General features: G+C 42.6%; 1 long non-coding RNA gene across 1 annotated transcript; it reads left to right on the top strand.

The window, feature by feature from the left end:
- The first annotated feature begins 6,281 nt into the window (after nt 1-6,281).
- On the top strand, nt 6,282-15,559 carry LOC125799199 (uncharacterized). Its single transcript, XR_007438027.1, has 2 exons — nt 6,282-7,951; nt 15,314-15,559. It is a non-coding gene; the product is annotated as an uncharacterized LOC125799199 (long non-coding RNA).
- Nucleotides 15,560-15,917: the final 358 nt, after the last annotated feature.

The raw sequence follows: 15,917 nt of genomic DNA, 5'->3' as shown, positions 1-15,917 counted from the left end.
CCAGGTGAGCTCTGACTTTGGCGCGTTCGTATCTTAACAGCGCGGCGCTCAGCAGAGGATACTGACCTGCACATTCACACTGTGAAGATACACCAGCAGCTCATTTAAAGAAGAACTCTGGTGCAAAATGGACTTTTGTTGTAGTAAAACATGATAAAAAGTACTTACCTTTGATGAACACCTCCGTTCTCCCACAGCGTTCCGAGAATTTTAACAGTTTGTCCTCCTGCATGGCTAAGCTATAAATGGGCGGCTGACTGTTGACTTTTGTCAGGGTTTTAATCGGTCAGTGGCGCACCTGTATTTGCCATATTTGCCAAAATAGAAACAATCCAGATGATTTTCCTGAACACACCTCACTTTCAGACCACCACACCCATCAGTGTGGATTTATTCCTAAACACTGACGGTATTTTAACAGTGCAGACACAAAGCATGAAAATAGGCTGTTGACAGAGTGTGAGATAGCAATGAGCACCATGATGCGTCTTGTGCGGGGCCCTTTCAAGGCTTTTGGGGGCCCCAGGCAAAATGGATCCCACCACATACCACCAACCCAAATCATATGGTGTAGGGTGATGATGTGCACAATATTACAATAGTGTCCTAGGTATGTTAAGTTGTTGTTTCGAATTTCTCTCTGCTGCTGTTTTTTGTTTTCCTGTTTACTCACAGCCTTTATTGTACTTCTCCTTGAAGAAAATGTTGGATGCATGGATTCCATCAGGCTTTTTACGCAGAGTTGCATTGCTTTGAATTGGATATGTATCGTATTTCAATACCAAAGTACCAAATATTAAAGTGGCCTGAATCAGTATTAAATATTCCCTGACTCTGCTGATCATGTAACGCTACAGCGTTCCTGCTCTCCCTGTTACTGATTGTTATCACCTGGCCGCTCTAGTATAAATACCCCTCAGTTTGCTCTGTTCCTCGAGTATTGAATCTAGTTTACTCACAGCCTTTATTGTACTTCTTCTTAAAGTGAATGTTGGATGCATGGATTCCATCTGGCTTTTTAGGCAGAGTTGCATTGCTTTGAATTGGATATGTATCGTATTTCAATACCAAATTACCAAATATTAAAGTGGCCTGAATTAGTATTAAATATATCGTCGTAGTCCTATAAAAAACACTTCTCTATTTTTGTGGATTTTTAGTTTACTACATAATTTGAACAGACAAGCTGTCCCTTACACTGTACCAAAATTTCTTGATTAACAGACCAATAGAAACTTTTTAAAATGACCGGAAATTAACTCTTTTTTTACATTGACTTCCATTGAAAGTTTACAAGGTTTTTTCTCTCTCCTGTAAAGTTGCTGTTTTGGAGATAAGTGTTTTTCACTGGACAGCGACAATATGAGATTCACTGAGGTTTTTACTGTTCACACTGCCACAAAGATGACCAAATTACTCATCTGCGTCAGATATGAAGCAGATGATTTGGGATTTGGGTCATTTTTACCTGCTGTGTGAACGTAACCTGAGATTTTTTGGCCAAGACTCTTTTATATCTACATTCTCCAGCATGTTTTACATCATTCTAATCACGTCTAAAGCCTCTCTAGATCAAACCATTGGACCAATGGAAATAACATAAATGTAATGAAATGTAATTTAAGTAGATCCTCCAGACTTCAGATTCAGCTTTAGATAAACGTGTGGATCATAATCACCTTCTCTTCCCTTTGCTTCACCTTCGATTTGATAACGATGAAGCTCCATCTCAGTTATGATTACTGTGTTTGCTCTAGGAACGACCGAAAAATGATGAGGGGAAAAATTGAAGCTATTACTAGCGTTGTTATCACTATCTCTGCAAGTGCATCTTCTGATGCTTCCAAGAACATAACTGATGATGTGCCCAGAAGCAAGAGCTGATGCAATTACTGAGATATTACCATTACCACAGATATTTCTGAGGCCTTTTGAGTGCTGGGGACGTCGCGTCAGTGGTTTAATAACTGTTTGAATCATCTGCCATCACTGCTACAATGCATCACTCTCGCTCTATCAGAAAAATCTGATACAACACATTTCAGTAATCTGAGAGTAAAAATGACATACGCTCATTATACATTGAGAGAAAACAGAAATGTGGAATTCTTCTTTTACACGAGTCTTCGAAAAATGAAATACATGATTATATTGAAGTGGTTCCTGCAGATTTTGAGGTAGGCGTGGAGTATACTACTATAATATACAAGTTTCATGTGCCTGCTCTGGACTCATATCAGACTTCCCTGACTCTGCTGATCAGGTGATGCTTCGTTGTTCCTGCTCTCCCTGTTACTGATAGTTTTCACCTGGCCTATATAGTATAAATACCCCTCAGTTTGCTCTGTTCCTCACAGAGTATTGAATTTGTTTCCGACTTTCAATTTTTGCCTTGCCCTCTCTATAGTTTGTTTGTGTTATTTGTGAATTCACTTGCAGAGAATGCACAAACACAGGTGCTCCACACCTGTAGGTGCATCCAGCGCACTAAACTCACCATCTTTACAGAAATGTTATGTTGTTTTATTAAGATTGAGGCAAAATGTGCTGTTTAGCAACTTGCAGAGTTCAGAGTTTATACAGTTAAATAAACTTAAGAAGAGTAAGGATGTGTAAAGTTAATAAAAAATTGTCTCACATAAAATATAGATTTAAGGGTTTTGGTGTGTTGTTTCCATGCTTTGAAAACAAAAAAAAAACAATGTGGTGTGCATGGATACTGCTGAACATGTTCCAGTCTGGTTATATTCTACTGTTAGCAACAACTGGGAGGCTCCCCCTTGAGGGGTTGGGTGAAATGAACCTAGACAACAGTCAATCGCCTATAGGGTCTATTCCTATAGGTGCTCTCAGCACATGTACACCCCCACTTACTAATCACATACCCATGGACGCACCGCAGAACTCAAACCTGACTTTTAACTCAACAATAAACAGAATAAGGAATAAAATAACATTACTGTTTCCTTAAATGAGCTCAAAAGCACCGCGCTGTTAAGATACGAACGCACCAAAGTCAGAGCTCACCTGCCTCTTAAAGGAAATGACAACTGACACACTGATTGGTTTATTTCACATTACGCCCAAAATTAACCACACCCATGATTATTAGTTTTAGAGAATTAGTTCATGCCTTTTGTACATTTTGAGCTACACAAAGAGTATTTTTTGAGCCCTCACGCCGTAAATCCAGCTGCACAATCTGCAATTGACCGGTTCTCTACAGATCGCTAAAATAGGGTCCATGGTGTGAAAAGGCCTTCAGAGAGTTTCTACTTTTCAGCCTCGACTCTTCTCCATCTATTTTCTCTGTGCTCTCAGGGGGTCTTCTTCATCACCAGGGGGCGAGATTCACATTTCTGTCGTGCAATCACTTTTGAAACAAAATTGAATTGCTGCCTCACCCACAAACACATTCTTTCACAGCGACTGTGGTGAAGTTTTGCAGAACATCGACAATCCCCTCATTCAACCCAATGAATAAACATTGGCCGTTTTTACTCTGTGAAGACTTTCACCAACGTTTCATTAGGTTTGACCAACTTTACAAGAGTTGATGCAGAATAATAAAAATTATTGTGCAATTCTATTTATATCTCAATGGCCTGAAACAAGTTTTATGTTCCAATAAAGCTAAAGAAAACTGCCTTAACCTAATGGATATGTGTGCGTGGGGTCAACTTCTCTTTACATAGGCAATTCTAGCCAGAAGCCACCAGTCACGATCATTACCACCCATCATCATGACAACCACTGTCCAATTCCTGGTACAAAAAACAAATTCAGAAATGGAACATCCCATCCATCAGGCATCTGTCACTCACTTGTTTAAAGAAGCCTCGATCCATATAAAGGAGAACTCCCGGAGGCACAGGAGAGGTGGGATGTCTATTCTATGTGCTATTCTATTGGTAGTAGTTATCTACAGGGACTAGACAAGCATGCCTTCAGTTACTGTAGAAACCAGCCCTTCACTTTAGATTGAAAGCTCTTCCTCAGCTTTAAAGTGAAGCCAAAGGAACGTCAGGGTCGACATCAATGTGCCGGTGTCTCCCCTGTGGAAGGGAAGGTTGAGGGCTGGTGCTATTATGTCTGTGCCATGCCGGCCGCTCTGCCTTTTGAAGGCTGTCCGTCATGCATGTTTTATCACAGAGTGGAACAGAAGCCTCAGAAGTGCTCGAGGTCTGCCAGCCTCTGCAGCTCCACACCGGCTATTCCAGAGGAAGCATCCGACCTGCCTGCACGTGCTGCTGGACAGATTTATTGATCTGAACGGTCTGCTGATTTGATAATGATGGAGTTAAGATGGGGAGGACAAGGACTCTGTGGCTGTGTCTCGGGGGGATGGATGGATGGATGGATGGATAGATGGATGGAATTGTCTGGTGTGTTTTGTTGCTTTACTGCAATCACTCAAATGCTCCACCTTATATTTACTCTTCTTTTCCTTTTCCTTAACCATTTCAGACCCTGCATTCATTACAAAGGACATGTTGTATTTTCTGATTTTCTGTTTTTAGAATGTTTTGTTGCATATAACACTAATTGGATTGGACCTGCTGTCTATCAGCATAGACCAAGAACTTGCCAATGAACAAGTTTACAAGCCAATGAAACAGTAGCTTAGCCCCGGCAATTGCACTGAAAAAAAAAAAACAACAAAAAAAAAAATTAACCTGGACATTATGGCAGGGAAACCCCATAGCCAAACAGCAAACAGGCCAATAAAGATGCACCAATGTGGGTATTCTGGGCCAATGCCAATTATACATTATACATGTGTATATATATATATATATATATATATATATATATATATATATATCAGCCAATGTGATATATGCATTTATTACTAGGCATACCCAGTATAAGTATCAGCCTTAAGCTTTTATACCTCTATATTCTGTTCTGTTCTGTTTATACTGGTTCTGTCATTCCCTCTTAATCCCCTCATCACTATTGCACTATTGTCTTGTGTCTCTTGTCTCATGTATGTCTATATCTGTGACCTTGTCGTTTTGTACATTTAGTGTATCATATTCTTTTTATATTTATAATTTTTTTTATCTTGCTGTTCTTGTTGTAACTTTTGGGAAGGAGAGTAACGCAATTTTAATCCTCTCTATGTTCTGTACATAAATTATAAATTAAAATGAGCTTAAATAAATTAATTTTAAAGGATGGAGACCAGTGTTTTCCAGTTGTAGTATCACGGCTACTATACAATTAATATGTCCAGCAAGTGCCAATCTTATTTTGATAACATTGTGCATCCCTTAAGGCAGGGTAATGACATTTTTAAACTAATTTTATGTGATTTAGGAATTTTTTACTTTATTTTATTTTTGTTTAGGGACGGTGTCTGATACAAAAAGCTTTATTTCAATAAAAAATAAACATTTTACACAGGTTTCCAATGAAATGAACATCAAAAAGCAATGCTTGTTAGTAAATTAGATAATATTCTTTTATATAGATATTTTTTTATATTAGAATATTAGTCATTTGCGTGCATTAGAGACAGAAAACAGCATTTGTATATATTTTTTTTTTATCACTGGGATATAATTCAGGTCTGAAAGGGTTAATATTAGTATGACACACAACATTGAGAACACTTGGGGGCCTTATTTTAGAGCTCTAAAAGGAAGCCTTCAACTGTGCACTGTGCAGCTTAATAAGTTCATGTCAGTGTGTCTTTGCTATCATAACGACGGGAAAAGTACACCTCGCACGGGCAAAAACATGTAAAAGGCATGTACTACTGTAAGTCTATTAATTAATTATGGGTGTGTTTTGGGTGTAACATAAAATAAATACACCAATCAGCATATCACATGCAGTTCCCTTTAAGAGTCAGGTGTGCTCTGACAGATTTGGCAGATTGCTATTTTGATGGCGCAGCTACCTGGAAGTGTCCAACGCTTCTCATCAGTTGAAACTGACCTGCTCTTTTACACTCATTCATTCTGTTCATTCTGTTACATTTTGACAATTTACTGACAAGATAGCAATGAACATCTGACTGTTAATGTACAGTATGTCTACAGTTGTATTCAATCAGTGGCGCACCTTTTTTTTCCCTTTTTTTTTTTTGCCAAGATAGCAATAAATCAGAAAATTGACCTTGTGATGTGAGTCCACCACGCACATCAGTGTAGATATGTATATTCGGAAACACTGTTGCTATTTAACCCTTGTGTGGTGTTCATATTTTTGTTACTCGTTTACTTTGTTACTTGTATTTAATTACATTAAAATGCTTTACACATGCTTGTGTAGCAGGTTGGGTTTGTTACCCCACCTATACTGCTGGTGAAGCTGTGTGGCTGCTTTAAATTACTGGGCGGCCCCTTTGTACTCTATATATGGGTAGGGGATGACTATTCATGGTGCATTTCCTGTTCCCCCTCCTCATTGCTCCGGGCTCTGACTTCCGTGCCGGCAGCGTTCAGCGTGGAGTTTAGCGCGATTGTTTGCGTTACTTCTCAAGAGTTTCAGGTATCTGGTTACAGTATTATGGCATAATATGACAGTTTGGCTTAATTATTAACTCTCCTTATTCGCTTGTAGTTGCGTGCTCGTGGTGTTATTGCCAGTCCAGCGCGGCTGTGTGTCTCTGACTGTGTCAGTGCAGTTTCACTTTCACTAAGGTATGCCTGCTCCTCTTTGTGTATGTTTTGGCTGTGTATATGGCGTTTAGCTAACTTTTATTTCTTGGGTTGTGGGTTAGTGATGGTGACTGTGCTGCTTTGCTGTAGCCATTGTTCTGCTGGAGCTGCTTTGCTGTAGCCATTGTCTGCTGGAGCTGCTGTTTGCCCTAGCCATTACCTGCTGCTGTGTGCTGTGGTCATTGTCTGCTATAGCTGCTGGGAGAAACTGATGCTCTATACTGGTATGTATATAAGCTGCATTTATTTTATATTGAGTATTAGTTAAATTAATTGTAGCTTGGTGCATTTTTTTATAGGTTTTAGTGTCCAGATTGTGCTGACTGATTCCAGCCTCCCCACAGTGCTGCTGTTTTGCCTGAGTTTATTTAGTTTTGTTTCATTAATTTTCATTTGCTCCTAGTTATTTTGAGTTTTTGTCTTGCTTTTCTTCATTTTATTTGTTAAATCAGCTTTGATTTGCCTTTAGTTATTTTGATATTTTGTTGTATTGATTTTCTTTTGTCTTTATTTTGAGTTAAGATTTGCTGGAGTTTATTTTTGTGTATTTTTTTTCTTTATTGGATTAAAATTATATTTTTGCTTTATTTCTGATTTGCTGTTTTGGACCTTTGAGGTTTATTCTGGCTTATTAATTTGGGATTTGCTTTGACTTAATTTCGGGTTTATTCATGATTTACTAATTTGGGTTTGCTTTTGATTTCTTTTTGGTCTATTTCTGATTTATTGTGTGGAGTTGCTTTTGACCTAACCTCTGTTTATTTAATTTTTTTGCTGAGTTTGCTTCTGATTTAATTTATTTTGCCAGATTGAACTTTCATTTGTCCATTTACTTTAACAAAGTTTAAGTTTGTTTCTGTGTTTTTTTGAATTAACAAAAACAAGAACAGTGGTTGTGGAATTCCCTTCTTGGCTGTGTGTTTGTCTTTTTAGTGTTGGAGTGGTATAAGGTGAGGTTGTAAGAGACCAGGGCCCATAAAAAGATAAGTACATTTCGAGCAATTGTAATTGGTCTCTCTCCCTTCACCGCTGGTAGCTTTTAATAATTGTTTTTTTTTCTTTGTGTCTCTTAGTTGGACCGGAGCTGTGGGCCAAAGCGGCGGGTTCGGGGATGTGGAATGCTGTTCACCTTTCCTGTAGTGTAGAGCACGCTGGGTGTTGAGATGTGTGGTTTGTAGTGTTGACTATTTCCTCTTCCTGTACTTTCTTCTGCCGTGGTAAGCCCTCAGCCCAGTTCCTCCCTAAATTTGTTTTTAGTAAAGTAAATTCTACTATTTCTAGTTTTTATACTGTTGTCCAAGAAGGGAGTTTCTGGTCTGCCCTGTGTGTGTGTGTGGAAATATGTTTTAAAATAATTGTCAATAAATTTTCCTTAACTGATGGTACCCCGTCTCTGGCCTCCGAGTGTGTCGAACCTGGGTGTCTTATTCTCTCTTAGGCCTTAAGTGCCAGCCCTCTTTTCCTAGAGGTGAAATCACCTCTGGGTGGCGTAGTCGTGCATTATCAAGATTACTCCTCTCTGCCACATTTTGGCGTAGTCGGCAGGGTCACTTTTGAGAGCCAGAGACGTGTGGTCCTTTAGTGACTAGATATTTTTAGATTAAATAATAGGCAAAACAGCAGCATTTGTTTAAGAGGTTTGTTTAATTGAAGTGCTTGTTTCATTGAGTTTTGTGCAGCTTGCCCTTTGTTGGGATGGAGGAGGAGATGCAGCAGCTTAGAGATCTAGTGTTGCAGCTTAAGGCTGACAATGAGCGGCTGCTTCAGGAAAGGGCTGCTGCTTCAACTAGCTCTGGTATAGGCACTGTTCCAGCTGTTCCTGTTGTGGTAAGTAATGTCCCATCTGCTGCTGCTAGTGCTGTTACAGAACGTCTTGTGGTAATTCCACGAGACCGTAAGTGTCCCTTATTTAATGGCAGAACAGGAATAGGTATAGTGGAATGGATTGAGGAGGTACAGGTTTGTATGCGGGTCCGTCACCTTTCTGCAGTTGATCAAGCTTTCTTTATCTTTGATCATTTAGAAGGGGAAGCCAGGGAAGAGATAAAGTACCGCCCTAGTGCAGAGAGAGGAGACCCAGATAGAATTTTTGCCATTTTAAGAGACCTTTATGGTTGCTCCCAATCTTATGTGACCTTGCAGCAGGCATTTTTTTCCAGAAAGCAACAGGAAGGAGAAACATTGCAGGAGTTTTCTTTGGCTTTAATGGCTATAATGGAGTCAGTTAAGCAGCATGCCCCTGAGGGAATGCTTAATGGGGAGGTTTTACTTAGGGACCAGTTCATAGAGCATGTGATAGATGGTGCTCTTCGAAGAGAGTTAAAGCAGCTTGTCCGTCGGCAGCCTACCGCTACACTGTTGGAGGTACGTGGGGAAGCGCTTCGCTGGGAGAGGGAGGGGTTACCAGGAGGTGCTCGGGGACGTAGTTTTTCCCTACCGTCAGCTTATGGGTTGCAGTATGGGGTACAGGGAAGTTCCTGTCCAGTCCCTTCAGTGGGCTCTCAGCCAGCAGAATTAGGGGAGTTGAAGGATATGCTGAAGCGTCAGCAAGAGCAGCTTAACCAGTTAACACGAACTGTTGCTTCTCTGCAGACTTCCTCTGGACCTAGTCGTCCTTATCAGGGGCGCATAGTTTGTCGACGATGCCAACAGCCAGGTCACTTTGCGAGGGAGTGTGACGGGGAACGTGTTTGTCCTCCTCCTAGGGCTCTGCCTCAGAATGCAGCCCAACCATCTCGCCCGTCTCAGCCGGAAAACTGAAGCCCACTGAGCTGCAGAGCCACAGTTCAGAGGGGGCGTTTTTAGGCTCCAGGGCAGGTAATGTGTCTAGATTAATATCATCCTGTCCAGTCATTGATGTTTCAATTGGTGGTGTTATTGTTTCCTGCTTATTAGATACTGGTTCTATGGTATCTACCGTGACTGAGAGCTTCTTTTTGCAGCAGTTTGAACCTTGGGGCCATGACCGTCTTCAGTCCTGTCACTGGTTACAGCTGCGTGCAGCAAACGGGCTTGACATCCCTTATATAGGTTATTTGGAGCTGGAGGTTGTGCTGTGCAATAAGGTGATGCCTCGTTGTGGGATTCTGGTTGTGAAGGATCCCCCTGGTGCTTCTTCTACAGTCCCTGGTGTTTTGGGGATGAATATTATTAGCCGATGTTACCATGAACTGTTTGGGTTACATGGCTCTTCTTTTTTTCAGTTGCCCTCAGTGGCGCATGCTCCCAGCCCGGTTGTTGCAGCTTTGCAGCAGTGCCACCAGTCTGCAGCCCAAGTGCCTAGAGACCCAATGGGTACCGTTAAGGTTAGAGGAACTCGGGCAGTGCGTATACCTGGTGGCGTGATGAAATTAGTTGCCAGCACTTGTGCCGAATTACCATTGGGGCGTTCTGCTTTCTTTGAGCCATTGGAGGTGGGTCTGCCAGCAGGCCTCTTGGCTTCTCCCTGTCTTGTTCAGGTCAATAGAGGCACAGTCTATGTCCCGATAGTTAATGTCGGAATTGCAGAAGTCTTTCTTCATCCACATACTCATCTTGGCTCTCTAAGCATGGTACAGGTCATAAGTTTACCTACAGGCATTACTGAGGTCAGGTCCACCACTGCCACTGTATCCTCCCAGGTAGTTGCTAGCTCTGCACCAAACGGAGTGGAGGCTGTAGATTTGTCAGCTTTGACAGATCAAGAACAGGGAGTGGTTAGGTCTCTCCTACAGAAGTATAATTCAGTCTTCTCAGCCCATGATGGTGACTTGGGCTGTACAAACCTCATAGAACATGAGATTCCTTTGTTGGATAATATTCCAGTACGGCAGAGGCATAGACGCATTCCTCCATCGGACTATGAACTGGTGAAAGCTCACATTGATCAGCTTCTAGAGGCCCAGGTAGTAAGGGAGAGTAGTAGTCCTTATGCCTCTCCAATCGTTCTTGTAAAAAAAAAAGATGGAAGTCTGCGCATGTGTGTGGATTACCGGTTGCTTAATAGCAAGACACGCAAAGATGCCTTCCCTCTGCCTCGCATTGAGGAAAGCCTGGATGCACTTTCTGGAGCCCGCTGGTTCTCTACTTTAGATCTGGCCAGTGGGTATAACCAGGTTCCAGTGGCTGAACAAGACAAGCCAAAAACTGCTTTTTGTACACCATTTGGCCTCTTCGAATGGAATAGGATGCCATTTGGACTTTGCAATGCTCCAAGTACGTTCCAGCGGTTGATGCAGCGCATGTTCGGGGATCAACAGTATCAGTCACTTCTCCTTTACCTTGATGATATTATTGTTTTCTCATCTTCTGTTTCACAGCACCTTCAACGACTGGAAGTGGTACTTGGACGCCTTCAAAAGGAGGGTCTGAAAGCCAAGTTGAGTAAATGTGTGTTCTTCAAACAGGAAGTTGGCTATTTGGGGCATGTGATCTCCAATAAGGGTGTCTCCACTGATCCAGCTAAGATCGAGGCGGTAGCACAGTGGCAGCGTCCTCGTACGGTATCAGAGCTGCGATCCTTTCTTGGATTTGCCAGTTACTACAGGCGTTTTGTAGAGGGTTTTGCTCAACTAGCAGGGCCTCTGCATAAGTTGGTGGCTGCACTTGTGGGCAGCAAGACCAAGAAGGGTTCAGGACAGGCTCTGGGGATGGCCTGGACTGCTCAGTGTGAGCAGAGTTTTGAGGCTTTGAAGGCAAGGTTGGTTTCCGCGCCAGTCTTGGCCTATGCAGATTTTTCGCTCCCTTTTATTTTGGAGATTGATGCAAGTTACAGTGGTCTCGGGGCTGTCCTCTCTCAAGAGCATGACGGTGCTGTTCGGCCTGTAGCCTATGCCAGTCGAGGTCTTCGGCCTCCTGAGCGCAACATGGATAATTATAGTTCCATGAAGTTGGAATTTCTGGCCCTTAAATGGGCCATGACAGAAAAGTTCCGTGAATACCTCTTGGGACACAAGTGTGTGGTATATACGGATAACAATCCACTGAGCTATCTCCAGTCAGCAAAACTGGGGGCAATGGAGCATCGATGGGCTGCACAGCTGGCGGCTTTTGACTTTGAAATAAAGTATCGTTCTGGCCGTAGTAATAAAAACGCAGATGCGCTGTCTCGCCAGTATCAGTTAGGTCCCAGTGTGACAGAGTATGTACCAGGTACCCCAGTTCCGGAGCTAGTCCAACAGGCCTCCCCAGTGGTCTCCGCAACCCAGGCTTTAGTTTCTGTGCTTCCAGGCAGTTCACCCGTTGACATCCATTCTTTGCAGGATGCAGATCCTCTCCTTAGAGAGGTTTTGGTGTTTTGGCGGAAGCAGGTTCAGCCCACTTCTGCAGAAAAACGTCAGGTCTCGAGACCGGCCATGGCACTGCTGCGCCAATGGGACCGGTTGGTGGAAAGAGACGGGGTGTTATACCGCCGGGTGTTTCGGCCAGACGGGGGTGAGGAGAGTTTCCAGCTCCTCCTACCCGCAGTTCTTAAGCCAGAGGTACTGAAACAATTGCACCAGGATCATGGCCACCAGGGTATTGAGCGAACTTCTGAACTGGTAAGGCAGCGTTGCTATTGGCCAGGGATGTTTGCCGACATCAAACAGTGGTGCCGAGAGTGTGAGCGTTGTCAGGTTGCCAAAGACGCAGGACCGGTACCCCATAGTTTTATGGGCCATTTGCTGGCATCTAGGCCAAATGAGATTGTGGCTATTGACTTCACTGTGTTGGAGCCATCCCGTAATGGGTTAGAAAACGTTCTTGTAATGACTGATGTGTTCAGTAAATACACCATAGCAGTCCCCACTCGGGATCAGCGAGCTTCAACAGTGGCCCAGGTTCTGCTGAGGGAATGGTTTTATAAATTTGGCGTCCCTGGTCGTATCCACTCTGATCAGGGTAGAAGCTTTGAGAGCGCTCTCATACAGCAGTTTTGCCATTTATATGGGGTGGAAAGATCTCGGACCACCCCATATCATCCTGCTGGTAATGGGCAGTGTGAGCGCTTCAATAGAACACTTCACAACCTTCTACGTACTTTGCCAACTTCCCGGAAGCAGGACTGGGCATCCAACTTGCCACAGGTCATTTTTTGTTATAACACCACTCCTCATCAGGGCACTGGAGAGTCTCCTTATTATCTAATGTTTGGCCAGGAACCTAGACTCCCTGTAGATTTCCTGCTAGGTCAGGTACAGGAACCGGTACCAGGGGAGGTCCAAGACTGGGTGATTGAGCATCAGGCCAGGCTTAGATTGGCATTTGAAGGGGCTCGTGACCGGTTGCTTGTAGCTGCTGGTCGCCGGAAGGAACGGCATGATCAGCGAGTTAGGGAGGTCCCCCTACAGGAGGGTCAGTTGGTTTATCTCCGGGACCATAGTGCCCGGGGACGCCACAAGATCCAAGATGTTTGGAGCTCGGTAGTCCATCAGGTGCTGAGAACCCCTCCTGGGGAAGGAGCTGTTTATACAGTTGCCCCGGTAAGTGACCTAGGTAAGATCAAGCATGTGCATCGTAATATGTTGAAGGCTCAAGTACAGGCTCAAGGCCCTCTTCTTCCTCCTAGGGATTCCCCTCCACCAGTTCCAGTAGCACCTGTGGACACCTCCAGCGATTGTGATCTATGGCTGTTGGTATCAGAGACTATTTCCCCGGAGGTAGCTGTACCAAGCGGTTCTGGTACCACTGTGCCTCCTACAGTGCAACCAGCACAGGAGGGGATTTTAGATGCCACTACCGTACAAGGAGGGCGTCAGCCCTCGGATTCGTCCTTGTTTTTAACAGGGCAACCCTGCTCTGGTCTGTCCTCTGTGCGTCGCACGGCACGTGCTACAGCTGGCCAGCATTCTAATATTCACCGCCTTCCGCGTTCCGCTGGTAGTGTAGATAACGGGGTAGATGAACCATCAGGGTTAGTCAATACGCAGTCGGCTCTTTTTAGGCCTTGGTGTTGGCCCCCTTAGTTTGGTTCATCGTCGGGGCGACGATGCAAAATGGGGGGGTAGATTGTAGCAGGTTGGGTTTGTTACCCCACCTATACTGCTGGTGAAGCTGTGTGGCTGCTTTAAATTACTGGGCGGCCCCTTTGTACTCTATATATGGGTAGGGGATGACTATTCATGGTGCATTTCCTGTTCCCCCTCCTCATTGCTCCGGGCTCTGACTTCCGTGCCGGCAGCGTTCAGCGTGGAGTTTAGCGCGATTGTTTGCGTTACTTCTCAAGAGTTTCAGGTATCTGGTTACAGTATTATGGCATAATATGACAGTTTGGCTTAATTATTAACTCTCCTTATTCGCTTGTAGTTGCGTGCTCGTGGTGTTATTGCCAGTCCAGCGCGGCTGTGTGTCTCTGACTGTGTCAGTGCAGTTTCACTTTCACTAAGGTATGCCTGCTCCTCTTTGTGTATGTTTTGGCTGTGTATATGGCGTTTAGCTAACTTTTATTTCTTGGGTTGTGGGTTAGTGATGGTGACTGTGCTGCTTTGCTGTAGCCATTGTTCTGCTGGAGCTGCTTTGCTGTAGCCATTGTCTGCTGGAGCTGCTGTTTGCCCTAGCCATTACCTGCTGCTGTGTGCTGTGGTCATTGTCTGCTATAGCTGCTGGGAGAAACTGATGCTCTATACTGGTATGTATATAAGCTGCATTTATTTTATATTGAGTATTAGTTAAATTAATTGTAGCTTGGTGCATTTTTTTATAGGTTTTAGTGTCCAGATTGTGCTGACTGATTCCAGCCTCCCCACAGTGCTGCTGTTTTGCCTGAGTTTATTTAGTTTTGTTTCATTAATTTTCATTTGCTCCTAGTTATTTTGAGTTTTTGTCTTGCTTTTCTTCATTTTATTTGTTAAATCAGCTTTGATTTGCCTTTAGTTATTTTGATATTTTGTTGTATTGATTTTCTTTTGTCTTTATTTTGAGTTAAGATTTGCTGGAGTTTATTTTTGTGTATTTTTTTTCTTTATTGGATTAAAATTATATTTTTGCTTTATTTCTGATTTGCTGTTTTGGACCTTTGAGGTTTATTCTGGCTTATTAATTTGGGATTTGCTTTGACTTAATTTCGGGTTTATTCATGATTTACTAATTTGGGTTTGCTTTTGATTTCTTTTTGGTCTATTTCTGATTTATTGTGTGGAGTTGCTTTTGACCTAACCTCTGTTTATTTAATTTTTTTGCTGAGTTTGCTTCTGATTTAATTTATTTTGCCAGATTGAACTTTCATTTGTCCATTTACTTTAACAAAGTTTAAGTTTGTTTCTGTGTTTTTTTGAATTAACAAAAACAAGAACAGTGGTTGTGGAATTCCCTTCTTGGCTGTGTGTTTGTCTTTTTAGTGTTGGAGTGGTATAAGGTGAGGTTGTAAGAGACCAGGGCCCATAAAAAGATAAGTACATTTCGAGCAATTGTAATTGGTCTCTCTCCCTTCACTGCTGGTAGCTTTTAATAATTGTTTTTTTTTCTTTGTGTCTCTTAGTTGGACCGGAGCTGTGGGCCAAAGCGGCGGGTTCGGGGATGTGGAATGCTGTTCACCTTTCCTGTAGTGTAGAGCACGCTGGGTGTTGAGATGTGTGGTTTGTAGTGTTGACTATTTCCTCTTCCTGTACTTTCTTCTGCCGTGGTAAGCCCTCAGCCCAGTTCCTCCCTAAATTTGTTTTTAGTAAAGTAAATTCTACTATTTCTAGTTTTTATACTGTTGTCCAAGAAGGGAGTTTCTGGTCTGCCCTGTGTGTGTGTGTGGAAATATGTTTTAAAATAATTGTCAATAAATTTTCCTTAACTGATGGTACCCCGTCTCTGGCCTCCGAGTGTGTCGAACCTGGGTGTCTTATTCTCTCTTAGGCCTTAAGTGCCAGCCCTCTTTTCCTAGAGGTGAAATCACCTCTGGGTGGCGTAGTCGTGCATTATCAAGATTACTCCTCTCTGCCACACTTGCTTCACCTAAATTGCAAGCAATATAAACAGCTTACATGGTTAATATTTGCCCTTTACCTTTCTTATGTTACATTTCTTTTAAAAAGTGCTACTCTTTTTTTATTAGTTTTTTAATAAAATGTAAAAGAAAATGAATTAAACTCAAGATATGAGTAGAAAATTTGTTTAGTTTCAAATTTACAAATGAAGCAATGTTTATTAGCCCTTGGCCAAACATACTGTATGTAATATAAATGTGTGTGTGTTTTGGGGGGGGGAGGGGGGGATGGGTGGTGTTTACAGTGTGTGTTTATCGAAAATGTGTTTTGATATATGTTTTTCACAAAAAATGAGCCAATGCCAATGAGTTTGAGT

This window comes from Astyanax mexicanus, chromosome 2 (assembly GCF_023375975.1).
Source record: "Astyanax mexicanus isolate ESR-SI-001 chromosome 2, AstMex3_surface, whole genome shotgun sequence".
In the NCBI taxonomy this organism is placed as follows: Eukaryota; Metazoa; Chordata; class Actinopteri; order Characiformes; family Acestrorhamphidae; genus Astyanax; species Astyanax mexicanus.
The sequence above is the reverse complement of the archived record's forward strand: the minus strand, read 5'-3'. Positions and strand labels throughout refer to the sequence as shown.